We start from the raw sequence: 12,822 nt of genomic DNA, 5'->3' as shown, positions 1-12,822 counted from the left end.
GATATAAGCATTTTGAGTTACCTTCAACAGTAACAAATGTACGTACAATCGGCCACACCTGTCTCAGTCATGCCCTATGGGAGCTAATGGATATGGTTTAAGAGGAGGATGGGATAGCAGGATCTGGCTGGGGTTAGAGTAACCCAAAATGATGGATGGTTTGTGTTAATTTACATTTCGGAAGGATATTAAAAAGGTGATAATAGATATCCTTATGAGATACCTAGATGGTGCACTCTAAAATAGTACAGCTAGACATGAGTACTACAAAGACAGGCACTGGAAGCCTGAAAAGGATATATATTATCTTAGTATATCTCCCGTCCCTAGTAGAGAGATAATGCTAGGCAACCCAAAGAGCCAGTGGATGGTACAAAGGGGAGCTAAAAGCAAAAGAATATCTTGTTGAAGTTTTCAGAATAAAGTGATAGACAGAAATGTTAGCAGAAAATAAGAAGAGTGCTAATGAAGCATTAAGAGTAAGATGTGATACATGGATGACAATGGCAGGCCAAAAATATGACAGTATTCCAGAGTCGATAGTCAAGTGAAGGAAAAATGAGAAGTGATAGGCCTTAAGATAACAAAAGAGTATAGGCCATAAAGTCATATCCTCACTTCGAGAAATAAGTTCGCGACGCTAGCGTGATTCAGAAGAAAAAGTTAGACCCCAGAGTAATAGAAGTCAGCATGGACTGGTGGAAAAAGAAACTAAACATGAATTAAGGACTGAATGATTTGATGGTGGTCGGCATCATGAGAACTTCATATTGCATTCCAGCGATAATAGAATGGACCACAGAGGAAGATTCATGAGAAACACAGAGAATGGTTATTCAGGAAAACGCTTCCCTAAAGTAAGCAATGTGAGCAAAGTTAAGCTTAAGGGATTGTATGTGCCAGTTACACTAAATATCACCCTCGTGGGTGAGGAATTTTGTTATCCTTGGTACAGAAGAATTACCGCAAGGCGAGTAAGGGTTATCGATGATGTGAAAAGATGCCAAAGATAAAGAGGTAACACATCTATAGGTAGATCCTCGTGGCTTCAACTCTTAGTACTCCCCTAAAGAGGGGAATATGGAGTGATGTGGTATTAAGTTAGAATTAAATGGTTCCAGTAGCTACGAAATGGTAAAGGAAGAATGCAATAAAAATAATAAAGGGATGAGATTGCACTATTCAAAACCTACAGATAGGCTACGATCCCAGAACATTATACAAACACAACGTCAAGGAAAAGAAGTGAGACATTACTGCCCAGAATGTTATGGACAAATAAGAAGCCAGTGCGAGACGTAAGTTAAGACAAAGGAAATAACCCAAGAAAGATTATGTGGAATATTTATGTGAGAATGGACCAACGAGTAGTTAGCAGTTGATTAAGGAAGAGCCTAGTTATGGCTAGAGAGGAGGTTACAGATGAATCAACAGATATGCAAGATAAACATAGTAAAACCCAATAAGTGAATTCAGCTTCGCAGTAATGTTATTGTAATACTTGAAATATATTCATATAGAAGTCAGGGTAGTTAAAGGTACCATATGAATGTTACGAGAATAAAAGAGAGTGCCATTGGGAAGATAGTCAAAATATCAGTTCAGAAGCAACCCTACAAGCACAAGGGCATGGAGGTAAGCAACTACGGATAATTATAGGCAAGGAAGGACATCAAAAGGTCCATAATAAGCTCACAACTTTACAGGAATCAAGGGTTCTCCCTAAGTACTATAATGAAAGACTAGCTGAGGAAATAAGGAAGAAGGCTTCAACCTAAGCACAACGACCTAAAGAGGAAAGGGTCGTGTAACAACATTGTAAGCACTCCAAAGGGAAGTGGCTCCTACCGTGGATAATGAACGGGAAGAAAAATTAAAAGTAATATTCGAAGGTCATATGAGTTGCATGAAAACTCTAGCATACATGGGAACTAAGATAAGCTAAGTATGCATGCAACAAGAGGGCAGAAAGACCAGGAAAGGTAATAGATTATATTGAAGAAAGCTAAAAAGTAACGAAAGAAATTATTCGATCAATGATCCTGAGTTTGTGATGTTATGAACGCACTTAAGAGTTTGAAGTTTTATACCTGCATCATATACAACCATAGAAGATTCTGGTATACGTTAAAAGAAAGAATTGAGCCCAGGTCATAGATGAAGGATTGAATTGTTAAAGGATTTTATCATAAATATCCCTCAGCGCCTATGAAAGGCTAAAGTAATAACTAATACCAGGAGCTGTAGGTCGGAAGATATCTTAAGCCTACATAGAGGCTGATCAAAAAGAAGAGGAGACTAAAGAGTTACATCGACTAAGCAAAACAGAAGGGACCAAGAGAATTATAGACCTCAGGATCACTCTTAAGTAGCAGAGGTATAAGAAAGATAGTACAGTAACCATATTTTATAATAGCTCTATGATGAAGCCAACTGAAGAGTACCAGCTTCATAAGAAGTCAGTACGAAGCTTCCACCGGATTATATATGCACCAGAGGTGTAAGAATTATAATAAAGTTTCAAGTTATGGACGTGAATTATACCTACGTGGAAGGGAGGTTATGAAAGAGATAGAAGATATGATGCGAGATTTTAAGGTAAGTAAGGTAAAGGTGAACAGCGTACGAGATACTCAAAGGCAAAATATGTGAATAGTTCATATTTTGGATAAAAGGCTAGAAGTGCTGGGATTCAATATCCAGGAATGATAGCGGCATAGTAGGTGGCATATCTCATAGCTTATGGTTTCAAGGTATCGAGGAGGATAATTAAGATAGTAAAGAAGAGTTAGAGACAATGTAATGTCTCGCTTGATGTCCCAGAATAACATAAGAAAATCTATGATGCAAGCAGGTTGAAAGGTTACAAGTAATATAAATAGAGTTGTGTAGGTCGTAAGCCATTGTATGGTGAAGCGACAAGCTTCTAGAAGACAAGAGCAAGAATAAGAAAGGGCGAGTGAGAAGGTAACGAAAATGGATAAGTCCTCATGATTAAGCCCATGAAAACAAGAAGAGCAGATGGTTTCTCTAAATTATACAAAGCTCACTATAGCCTAAATGAACTCAAAGGAGTCTAAGACTAATAGCATTTAGAATGCCACCCTGGTAATAGAATGAGGGTGTAATTGTGATAGATAAAAGATGATGTTTGGGCCTTCGATTGAGTAATGATTCAACAAAGACAAGAAATGGATCTTATGAATTGGACAGGATTAAAGTACCCCACGCAAGGTGAATCGCATTGGGATGCTGTGAGGTATGGTTATGAAAGTAGGGTATCGCCCCAGGTGGATCAATCTAATCATTTCAAATGTTCCCCGATAAAACGTGAATCCTAGCAGCAATATTACATAAAAGGTTAAGTTATCAGTGGTCTATTGTAGATCAACATTGAGGTGAATCAACAATGGATGGACAAAAGTTACAAAGTATGAGATAAGATTAGGCCGTCATTCTAAAAATGAATAGTAATGAGGAAGCATTAAAGGACTTTAATTTATCATTGCTGAGGTCTGCTACCAAATCCCATTTGGTAGCAGACCTCAGCAATGATAAATTAAAGTAAGGGTTATGACAGTAAATTCATACGGATGGTTAAACGGACCTATGCGATGAGATATAAGAATATTCATGAATTCAACCAAGTACCGAGCGAAGAACTTCAATATACCCATAAATGCCCAAAGGGACATCTTATCAAGCTCTACATGTGAAGCCTAGGGATTGGGCACACTTACAAGATCAAAACTATACAGGCTGCATGATGAAAGATAGCAACAGTTACGAGATTGGAAGGACTCCGACTACAAGTTATGGTGTGAGAAGGAGGCCTAAAGAGGGATTCCCTAGACTTTGGACTTATTCACAGAATAGTCGCCTAGGTGGCAAGGAAAGCTTTAAAGTATTCGGAAGATATAAGTTAAGAAAATAATAAGAGCATTAGTCAACATCCGAGGACGAATGTTTCAAAGGGGGGAATGATGTTACACCATGCAATATTACGTCAATATTACATCCTGCAGTATTATATTACGACAATGTTCTACCCTGTAGTATTACATTACGGTGATGTTACGCTTCGCAGTAATAAGTTACGATAGTGTTGCACCTTGCAGTATTGTACGTTGAATTTGTCGTAAGGTAATTAACATCAGTCCAAGGAAAAGATTATTTGGGGATTATAAGGATCATAAGTGATGAGTAAATTCGTGAAGGAAAGAGGGTAAGTAAAATCGAAGAAAATAAATTTTGTCAAAGTTTGGCATTTTGGAATAAAATGCGGGTCAAGCGATAATACCCGATAATTATGAACTAGTACCATGCAAGGTACCATATGACCACGGTAGTATATATATATATATATATATATATATATATATATATATATATATATATATATATATATATATATATATGTATATATGTATGTAATTTGAAAATAAATAAAATTTTAAGTAATCTGTGATAATTTTTAAATTATGCGGGTAATAGATTAATTACCGGGTAACGAAACATTACCCGATTAACTAATAAGTAAATAAATTTAATCAATTACCCCAAGGGGGGAACGTGGCAGCCCTCCTTTTGTATAAGTTGAGTCATTGATTCATGTTTTACATGTGTCAAGAGTTAAATATCAAAGTCTTACCAAAACTTTGTTGTAAGATTTATCAAACCAAATGAGATAAACATTTCATTTTCAAAGACAAAAGCTCAATTATTACATTCTGACTTTTTGAACCAAAACGTGAGAACCAAAAGAATTCAAAAAGGTCTCTTTCCAAGACATCAAAAATCAGAAACGTTTCCTTCTTTATATTTCAAACGAAGAAACATTGGAGAAAGTTTTATATTTAAATCCATTCATCAGTTCAAAAATGTTCAAAGCAGATTCGTTCAAATAATTTCGAGAATAGGTATGTTAAGCCCCTCCCTTCTTTCTTTTTGCATGTTCCAAATTATACTGAAAAAACGAGCAAATATATAGTTTTCTATAAATTACTCTATTCATAGAAATAGTAGGGGTGTCTATATTCTTGACTCCCGATGAAAATTATTATTATCTTCTGCTCGTGGGTCTCAGAATAATACGCAGTTGGAAAAATTTATCCGGAAGGAATATTGAGATTATTACATATTTTTCATGCATTTCATACATGTGCATTAACCCATGACCAGATGGCGTTATATACGCGTATATATGTAAATATATGTATATGGGATATGGGAAAAGGTTATGGCGTTATATATGCACCACTACCTGATCAACTGGTATATGATGATGATGTTTTCCACAGTGGCTGAAATATGATTCAAACGGCGTTATATACGCGTATATATGTATGTATATATGTATATGGGATATGGGAAAGGTTATGGCGTTATATACGCACCACCACCTGATCAGTTGGTATACGATGATGATTTTGCCCACAGTGGCCGATATGATATGATGGGATGCCCTCAGAGGCTGATGATGTTATGAAACATGTACCTATGCACGACATAACATTCATACGCATATGCATGATGCTAAAAGCAATTTATGATTTACAAAGTTATTCAGACTTACAGGTTGAGTCATGTACTCTATATTCCTTACATGTCTCTTATATACCTATTTATGTGACTGACATACTTGGTACATTATTCGTATTGACGTCTCTTTTGCTTGGGGATGCTGCGTTTCATGCCTGCAGGTCCCGATATACAGGTCGAGAGCCCTCTAAGTAGGCTATCAGCTTAGCGGAAGATGTTGGTGCGCTCCATTTGCTTCGGAGTTACTTGTTTGGTAAGTATGATTTAGACGTATATTGTTTGGTATGGAGAGACTCTATCCCGACCTTTATGATATTTATGTACTCTTAGAGACTTGTAGACATATGTCGTATACGTAAAAGGTTGTACGGCCTTGTTGGCCTATGTTTTGAGTTTATAAATGATTATGTTAGCCTATTAGGCTCATATGTCACGTGTATATAATGATATAATAAGAAAGATACATTATGTTGGTACTCGGTCGGGTAAGGTACCGGGTGATCGTCGCAGCCCATAGGTTAGGATTGTGACAAAGAGCCTAGTTACGATGCCACGAGATGGCTTGATATTGCGCTTGGGCCGTAAGGGGCCCCTCCAGGAGTCTGCACACCCCCAGTAAGCGCGGGTATCCAGTGTGATCTGAGAGATAGCCTGAGGGGCTAGTGTTGTTCTATGATCTTACCCGAGGGGCGATCCTTTATGTGTTTATCTTTCCTATTTGCCTGTCATTTGCTTGCTTAATTGTTAAAAAGGCATTTTATGAAGTTTTAAACTGAACTCAGTAATTTTACACATCTTTACTGCTTCCTTATAGCCTATAATGTGCCTTACATTATTTCTTGCTTTAAGTCTTTATTTATGATTATTACTTACTGAGTTGGAGTACTCACTTTACTCCCTGCACCCTGTGTGTAGATTCAGGCGCTGCTGATCCTGCTTGCGAGGGTTGAGAGCTCCCGGTAGATTTCGGAGTTCACGAGGTAGAAGCTTGGCGTCTGCAGTCCCGTGTCCCCCCCCCCATCTCATTTCTTTCTCTGTCAGTGATTCTGCAATAGTTTAGTAGACACTTCAGACTTGTAGTATATTAATAGATGCTCATGACTAGTGACACCCCGGTATCGGGTTGTGTTGGGTTTTATTTCCGCAAACTATAATGTTCACTGCTTACTTTTGGATTATCTATTTTGTTTTAGACTTAATTCTTAATGTTTAACTACTTAAAACTGAAATGGGAAAGTGTCGGCTGGCCTTGTCTTCATGAGAGGCGCCATCACGACCGGGTCCGGGTTTAGGGTCGTGACAAGTTGGTATCAGAGCTTAGGTTACATAGATCTCACAAGTCATGAGCAGGTTTAGTAGAGTCTCCCGGATCGGTACGGAGACGTCTGTATTTATCCTCGAGAGGCTGCAGAACCTTTAGGAAAACTTCATATTCTTGAAATTCTTATCGTGCGAATTTGTTGATTCGAGTACTAAACTTCTATTATTCTATTCTCTCACAGATGGTGAGGACACGCGCTACCGGTCAGGATGGACGACCACCAGTACCACCAACTATGGCCACTAGAGGCCAAGGACATGGTCGTGGTCACGATAGGGGCAGAGGTGTGGCCCGCACAGCAGCTAGGGCAGTACCTGCATATCTACTAGCCACCCCAGTTTAGGATCAGGTCCTAGTTGTGGACGTTCTAGCAGCACCAGTTGTGCCCATTGCGATTCCGGGTCTTTAGGAGGCCCTGACTCAACTTCTATCAGTTTGCACTGGCCTAGCTCAAGCGGTTTCAGTTAATACAGCCGCAGCTACTTCTCAGGCCGGGGGAGGCACTTAGACTCCCGCCGCTCGCACACCTAAGAAGGTCGTGCAGGGACTTCAGACACCAGGGGCGCATCCAGCCCATCCAGTTGCAGCTGCTCAGGACTATGTAGTTCCTGCCATGCCAGAGGTTGAGCAGCATAGGTTGGAGAGGTTTGGTAGACTTCAGCCTCCGACCTTCAGTGGTGTAGAGGGCGAGGATGCCTAGTGTTTCTTAGATAAGTGTCAGAGGATGCTTCGTACAGCGGGTATTCCGGAGACCAGCGGGGTCGCTTTCACTACTTATCAGTTTTCGGGAGCTTCCTTCACTTGGTGGGAGACTTTTGAGAGGCGTGGGGCTGTTGGTGCAGCACCCCTTACCTGGCAGCAGTTCACCTTTCTCTTCTTGGAGAAGTATGTGCCACAGTCTCGCAGAGAGGAGCTGCGCATGCAGTTTGAGTGGCTGCGTCAGGGAGAGATGACTATGACGCAGTATGAGATGAGCTTCTCCGAGTTAGCTCGCCATGGTATTTGATTGGTTCGGACAGATAGAGAGAGGATTAGGAGGTTTGTTGATGGCCTCACTTATCAGCTTCATATTCTTATGACCAGGGAGAGGGTGACTGGTGCTACCTTTGAGGATGTTGTAGACATTGCTCATGAGATTGAGTTTGTTCGTCGCCAGGAGTAAGAGGAGAGGGAGGCCAACAGGCCTCGAGGATCTGGTAGTTATAGTGGTACTCCTTCGAGAGGTCAGTTTCAGCACGGTAGAGGCCGTCCATTCAGGCATGCTCAGCCAGCTCACCCAGGTTATCGTGGGGTATCATTGGGTCATGGTTCTCACAGTTCTCATCAAGGCCAGTCATCAATTAGTGCCCTTCCAGCTCAGAGTTCATCCCGTGCTCCATCAGTTTAAGGTTCATCTATGCCAGGTGCATCTGCTAGTCATTTCGGTGCTAGGGGTTCCCTTCAATCCCCTTCTCCAGCAACTGGGAGCTGCTATGAGTGTGGAGAGATGGGTCATATGTGGAGGCAGTGTCCTTGTCATCTCGTGGGTCCATCTCAGCAGAGGGGTCAATCATCGGCTTTAGCGCTAGTTACTTCATCATCACCCACCCACCCAGCTAGGGTAGGAGGTCAGTCAGCTAGGGGTCGCCCTAGAGGGGGAGGCCGATCAGGTGGCGGTCAGGCCCATTTCTATCTACTTCCAGCTAGACCTGATGTTATTGCTTCTGATGCTGTTATCACAGGTATTGTTTTAGTCTACCACAAAGATGCCTTTGTATTATTTGATCCTGGTTCCACCTTTTCTTATGTGTCATCTTACTTTTCTCATTATTTGGGAATGCCCCATGAGTTTCTTGCTTTACATGTTCATGTATCTACCTCGGTGGGTGATATTGTTCTTGTTAACCATGTGTATCGGTCGTGTGTGGTGATTATTGAGGGTCTGGAGACCCGAGTGGATATTTTATTATTGTGTATGGTGGCTTTCGCTATCATTTTGAGCATGGATTGTCTATCTCCGTGTCGTGCTATTCTGGACTGTCATGCCAAGACAGTCACATTGGCTATATCGGGTGTGCCACGGATTGAGTTGCAAGGTTTGACTGATATGTTCCCAGTAGAGTTATCTCATTCTTGAAAGCCAGTGTATGGTTGGGAAGGGTTGTCTCTCGTATCTGGCCTTTGTGAGGGATGTCGGTGCAGAGACTCCCAACATTGATTTTGTTCCAGTTGTGAGGGATTTTCCCGATGTGTTTCCTGCAGACCTGCCAGGCATGCCACCAGATAGGGATATTGATTTTGGTATTGACCTGGTGCCGGTCACCTAGCCTATCTCTATTCCTCCGTATCGTATGGCACCAGCGGAGTTAAAGGAGCAGCTTCAGGAACTCATTGATAAGGGGTTCATTCGGCCTAGTGTGTCGCCTTTGGGTGTGCCCGTTCTATTTGTGAAGAAGAATGATGGCACTATAAGGATGTGCATTGATTATAGGCAATTGAACAAAGTAACATTTAAGAACAAGTATCATTTGCCTCGCATTGATGATTTATTTGACCAGCTTCAGGGAGCGAGAGTATTCTCCAAGATTGATCTTCGTTCAGGTTATCACCAGTTGAAGATCAGGGACTTGAATATTCTTAAGACAGCTTTCAGGACCCGATATGGTCATTATGAGTTCTTGGTGATGTCTTTTGGGCTAACCAATGCCCCAGCAGCATTCATGCATTTGATGAACAATGTGTTATGGCCTTATCTCGATTCATTTGTCATAGTCTTCATTGATGATATTCTGGTGTATTCGCATAGTCACGAAGAGCACGCGGAGCATTTGAGAGTTGTGTTGCAGAGATTGAGGGAGGAGAAGCTTTATGCAAAATTCTCCAAGTGTGAGTTTTGGCTCAGTTCAGTGGCTTTCTTGGGGCACATGGTGTCCAGCGAGGGTATTCAGGTTGATCCGAAGAAGATAGAGGCGGTTCAGAGTTGGCCCAGACCATCCTCAGACATAGAAATTCGTAGCTTTTTTGGCTTGGTAGGTTATTATCGCCGGTTTGTTCAGGGTTTCTCATCTATCGCATCGCCCTTGACCAAGTTGACTCAGAAGGGTGCTTCAGTTGTGTGGTCGGATGAATGTGAAGAGAGCTTTCAGAAGCTCAAGACAACCTTGACCACAGCTCTAGTGTTAGTTTTTCCATCAGCTTCAGATTCATATACCATGTATTGTGATGCTTCGAGAGTTGGTATTGGTTGTGTATTGATGCAGGAGGGTAGAGTTATTGCTTATGCTTCTCATCAGTTGAAACCCCATGAGAAGAACTACCCCGTTCATGATTTGGAGTTGGCTTCCATAGTTCATGCGTTGAAGATTTGGAGGAATTACTTGTATGGTGTGTCTTGTGAGGTGTTTACTGATCATTGTAGCCTCCAGCACTTGTTCAAGCAGAAGGATCTTAATTTGAGGCAGCGGAGATGGTTGGAGTTGCTAAAAGGATTATGATATTACTATATTGTACCATCCGGGAAAAGCCAATGTGGTGGCCGATGCTTTGAGCCGAAAGGCGGTGAGTATGGGGAGTTTGGCATATATTCCAGTTGGGGAGATACCTCTTGTAGTTGATGTTCAGGCCTTGGCCAATCAGTTCATGAGGTTAGATATTTCGGAGCACAGTCGGGTATTGGCTTGTGTAGTTTCTCGGTCTTCCTTAAATGATCGCATCAGAGAGCGCCAGTATGATGATCCGCATTTGCATGTCCTTAAGGACAGAGTTCAGCATGATGATACCAAAGATGTGACTATTAGTGATGATGGGGTGTTGAGGATGCAGGGCCGAATATGTGTTCCCAATGTAGATGGGCTTCGGGAGTTGATTCTGGAGGAGGCCCATAGCTCGCGGTATTCCATTCATTCGGGTGCCGTGAAGATGTATCAGGATTTGAGGCACCATTATTGATGGAGAAAAATGAAGAGGGATATTGTGGGATTTGTAGCTCGGTGCCTCAATTGTCAGCAGGTGAAATACGAGCATCAGAGACCGGGTGGCTTGCTTCAGCGGATAGATATTCCAGAGTGAAAGTGGGAGAGGATCACTATGGACTTTGTAGTTGGACTTCCATGGACTTTAAAGAAGTTTGATTCTATTTGCGTGATTGTGGATTGGCTGACCAAGTCCGTGCACTTCATTCCTGTGTGCACTACCTATTCTTCAGAGCGGTTGGCAGAGATCTATATCCAGGAGATTGTTCGTTTGCATGGTGTCCTAGTTTCCATCATTTCAGATAGGGGCACTCAGTTTACTTCGCAGTTTTGGAGGTTTGTGCAGCGAGAGTTGGGTACTCAGGTGGAGTTGAGCACAACTTTTCACCCTCAGACGGACGGGCAGTCCGAGTGCACTATTCAGATATTGGAGGACATGTTGCGCGCTTGTGTCATTGATTTTGGAGGGTCATGGGATCAGTTTCTACAGCTTGTAGAGTTTACTTACAACAACAGCTACCAATCGAGTATTCAGATGGCTCCATATGAGGCTTTGTATGGGAGGCGGTGTAGATATCGAGTTGGTTGGTTTAAGCCAGGTGAGGCGAGGCTACTGGGGACAGACATGGTACAGGATGCTTTAGACAAAGTGAAGTGATTCAGGAGAGACTTCGTACAGCGCAGTCGAGACAAAAGAGTTATGCTGATAGAAAGGTTAGGGGTGTGTCGTACATGGTTGGTGAGAAGGTTATGTTGAAGGTTTCACCCATGAAGGGTGTTATGAGATTTGGGAAGAAAGGTAAATTGAGTCATCGGTTCATTGGGCCTTTTGAGGTGTTTCAGAGGATTGGGGAGGTGGCTTATAAGCTTGCTTTGCCACCCAGTTTGTCGAGTGTGCATCTGGTATTTCATGTTTCTATGCTCCGTAAGTATATTGGGGATCCGTCTCATGTTCTGGATTTCAGCACGGTTCAGTTGGATGGTGATTTGACTTATGATGTGGAGCCAGCAGTTATTTTGGAGCGTCAGGTTCGAAAGTTGAGAGCAAAGGATATAACTTCGCTAAAAGTGCAGTGGAGAGGTCGGCCCGTAGAGGAGGCTACCTGGGAGACCGAGCGGGAGATGAGGAGCAGATATCCTCACATGTTTGAGGATTTAGGTATGTTTCTTGACTCGTTCAAGGACAAACGTTTGCTTAAGTTGGGGAGGATGTGACGACCCGGCTAGTCATCTCATGAGTTACTGCTCTATTTCTCCCATTTCTGCTTCTTATTACTTTGTCTATCGGTTCTATATGTGATCGGGTTAGTTGGCAAGGGTTCGGAAAGGATTTGGTAAGGTTTGAGACACTTAGTCTCTTTTGAGGAAGCTTAAGTTAGAAAAGTCAACCGGATGTTGACTTATGTGTTAGAGGGCTCAGCTGTGAATTCCGATGGTTCGGATAGCTTTGGGAGGTGATTTGGGACTTAGGAGCGTGATCGGAATGTATTTTGGAGGTTCGGAGTAGATTTAGGATTGAATTGGCGAAGTTGGTATTCTGGCGATTTCCGGTTGATAGGCGAGATTTTGATACAGGGGTTGGAATGGAATTCTGAGAGTTGCAGTAGTTCCGTTATGTCATTTGGGAAGTGTGTGCAAAATTTCAGGTCATTCGGACGTGGTTTGGTTAGGTTTTTTATCAAAAGCGGAATTCGGAAGATTTTTGAAAACTTAGGCTTGAATCCGATGTGTTTTTTGGTTGATTCGATATTATTTGAGGTGTTTTGAAGGTTGGTATAAGTTTGAATAAGGTTATGGGGTATGTTTATATTTTTGGTTGAGGTCCCGAGGGCCTCGGGGTGATTTTGGATGGTTGATGGAGAAGTTTGGAATTTTGGTGAAGCTGCAGATTTGCTGCTTCTGTTGTTTCCGCACCTGCAGATTGGGGACCGCAAGCGCGACACTACATATGCGGACGATTAGTCGCAGAAGCGGAAATAGGCTGAAAAGGCTGTGATCGCAGAAGCGGTT

The sequence above is a fragment of the Nicotiana tabacum genome, chromosome 20 (assembly GCF_000715075.1).
Source record: "Nicotiana tabacum cultivar K326 chromosome 20, ASM71507v2, whole genome shotgun sequence".
Taxonomy (NCBI): Eukaryota; Viridiplantae; Streptophyta; class Magnoliopsida; order Solanales; family Solanaceae; genus Nicotiana; species Nicotiana tabacum.
Note: the sequence above shows the minus strand (reverse complement) of the source record.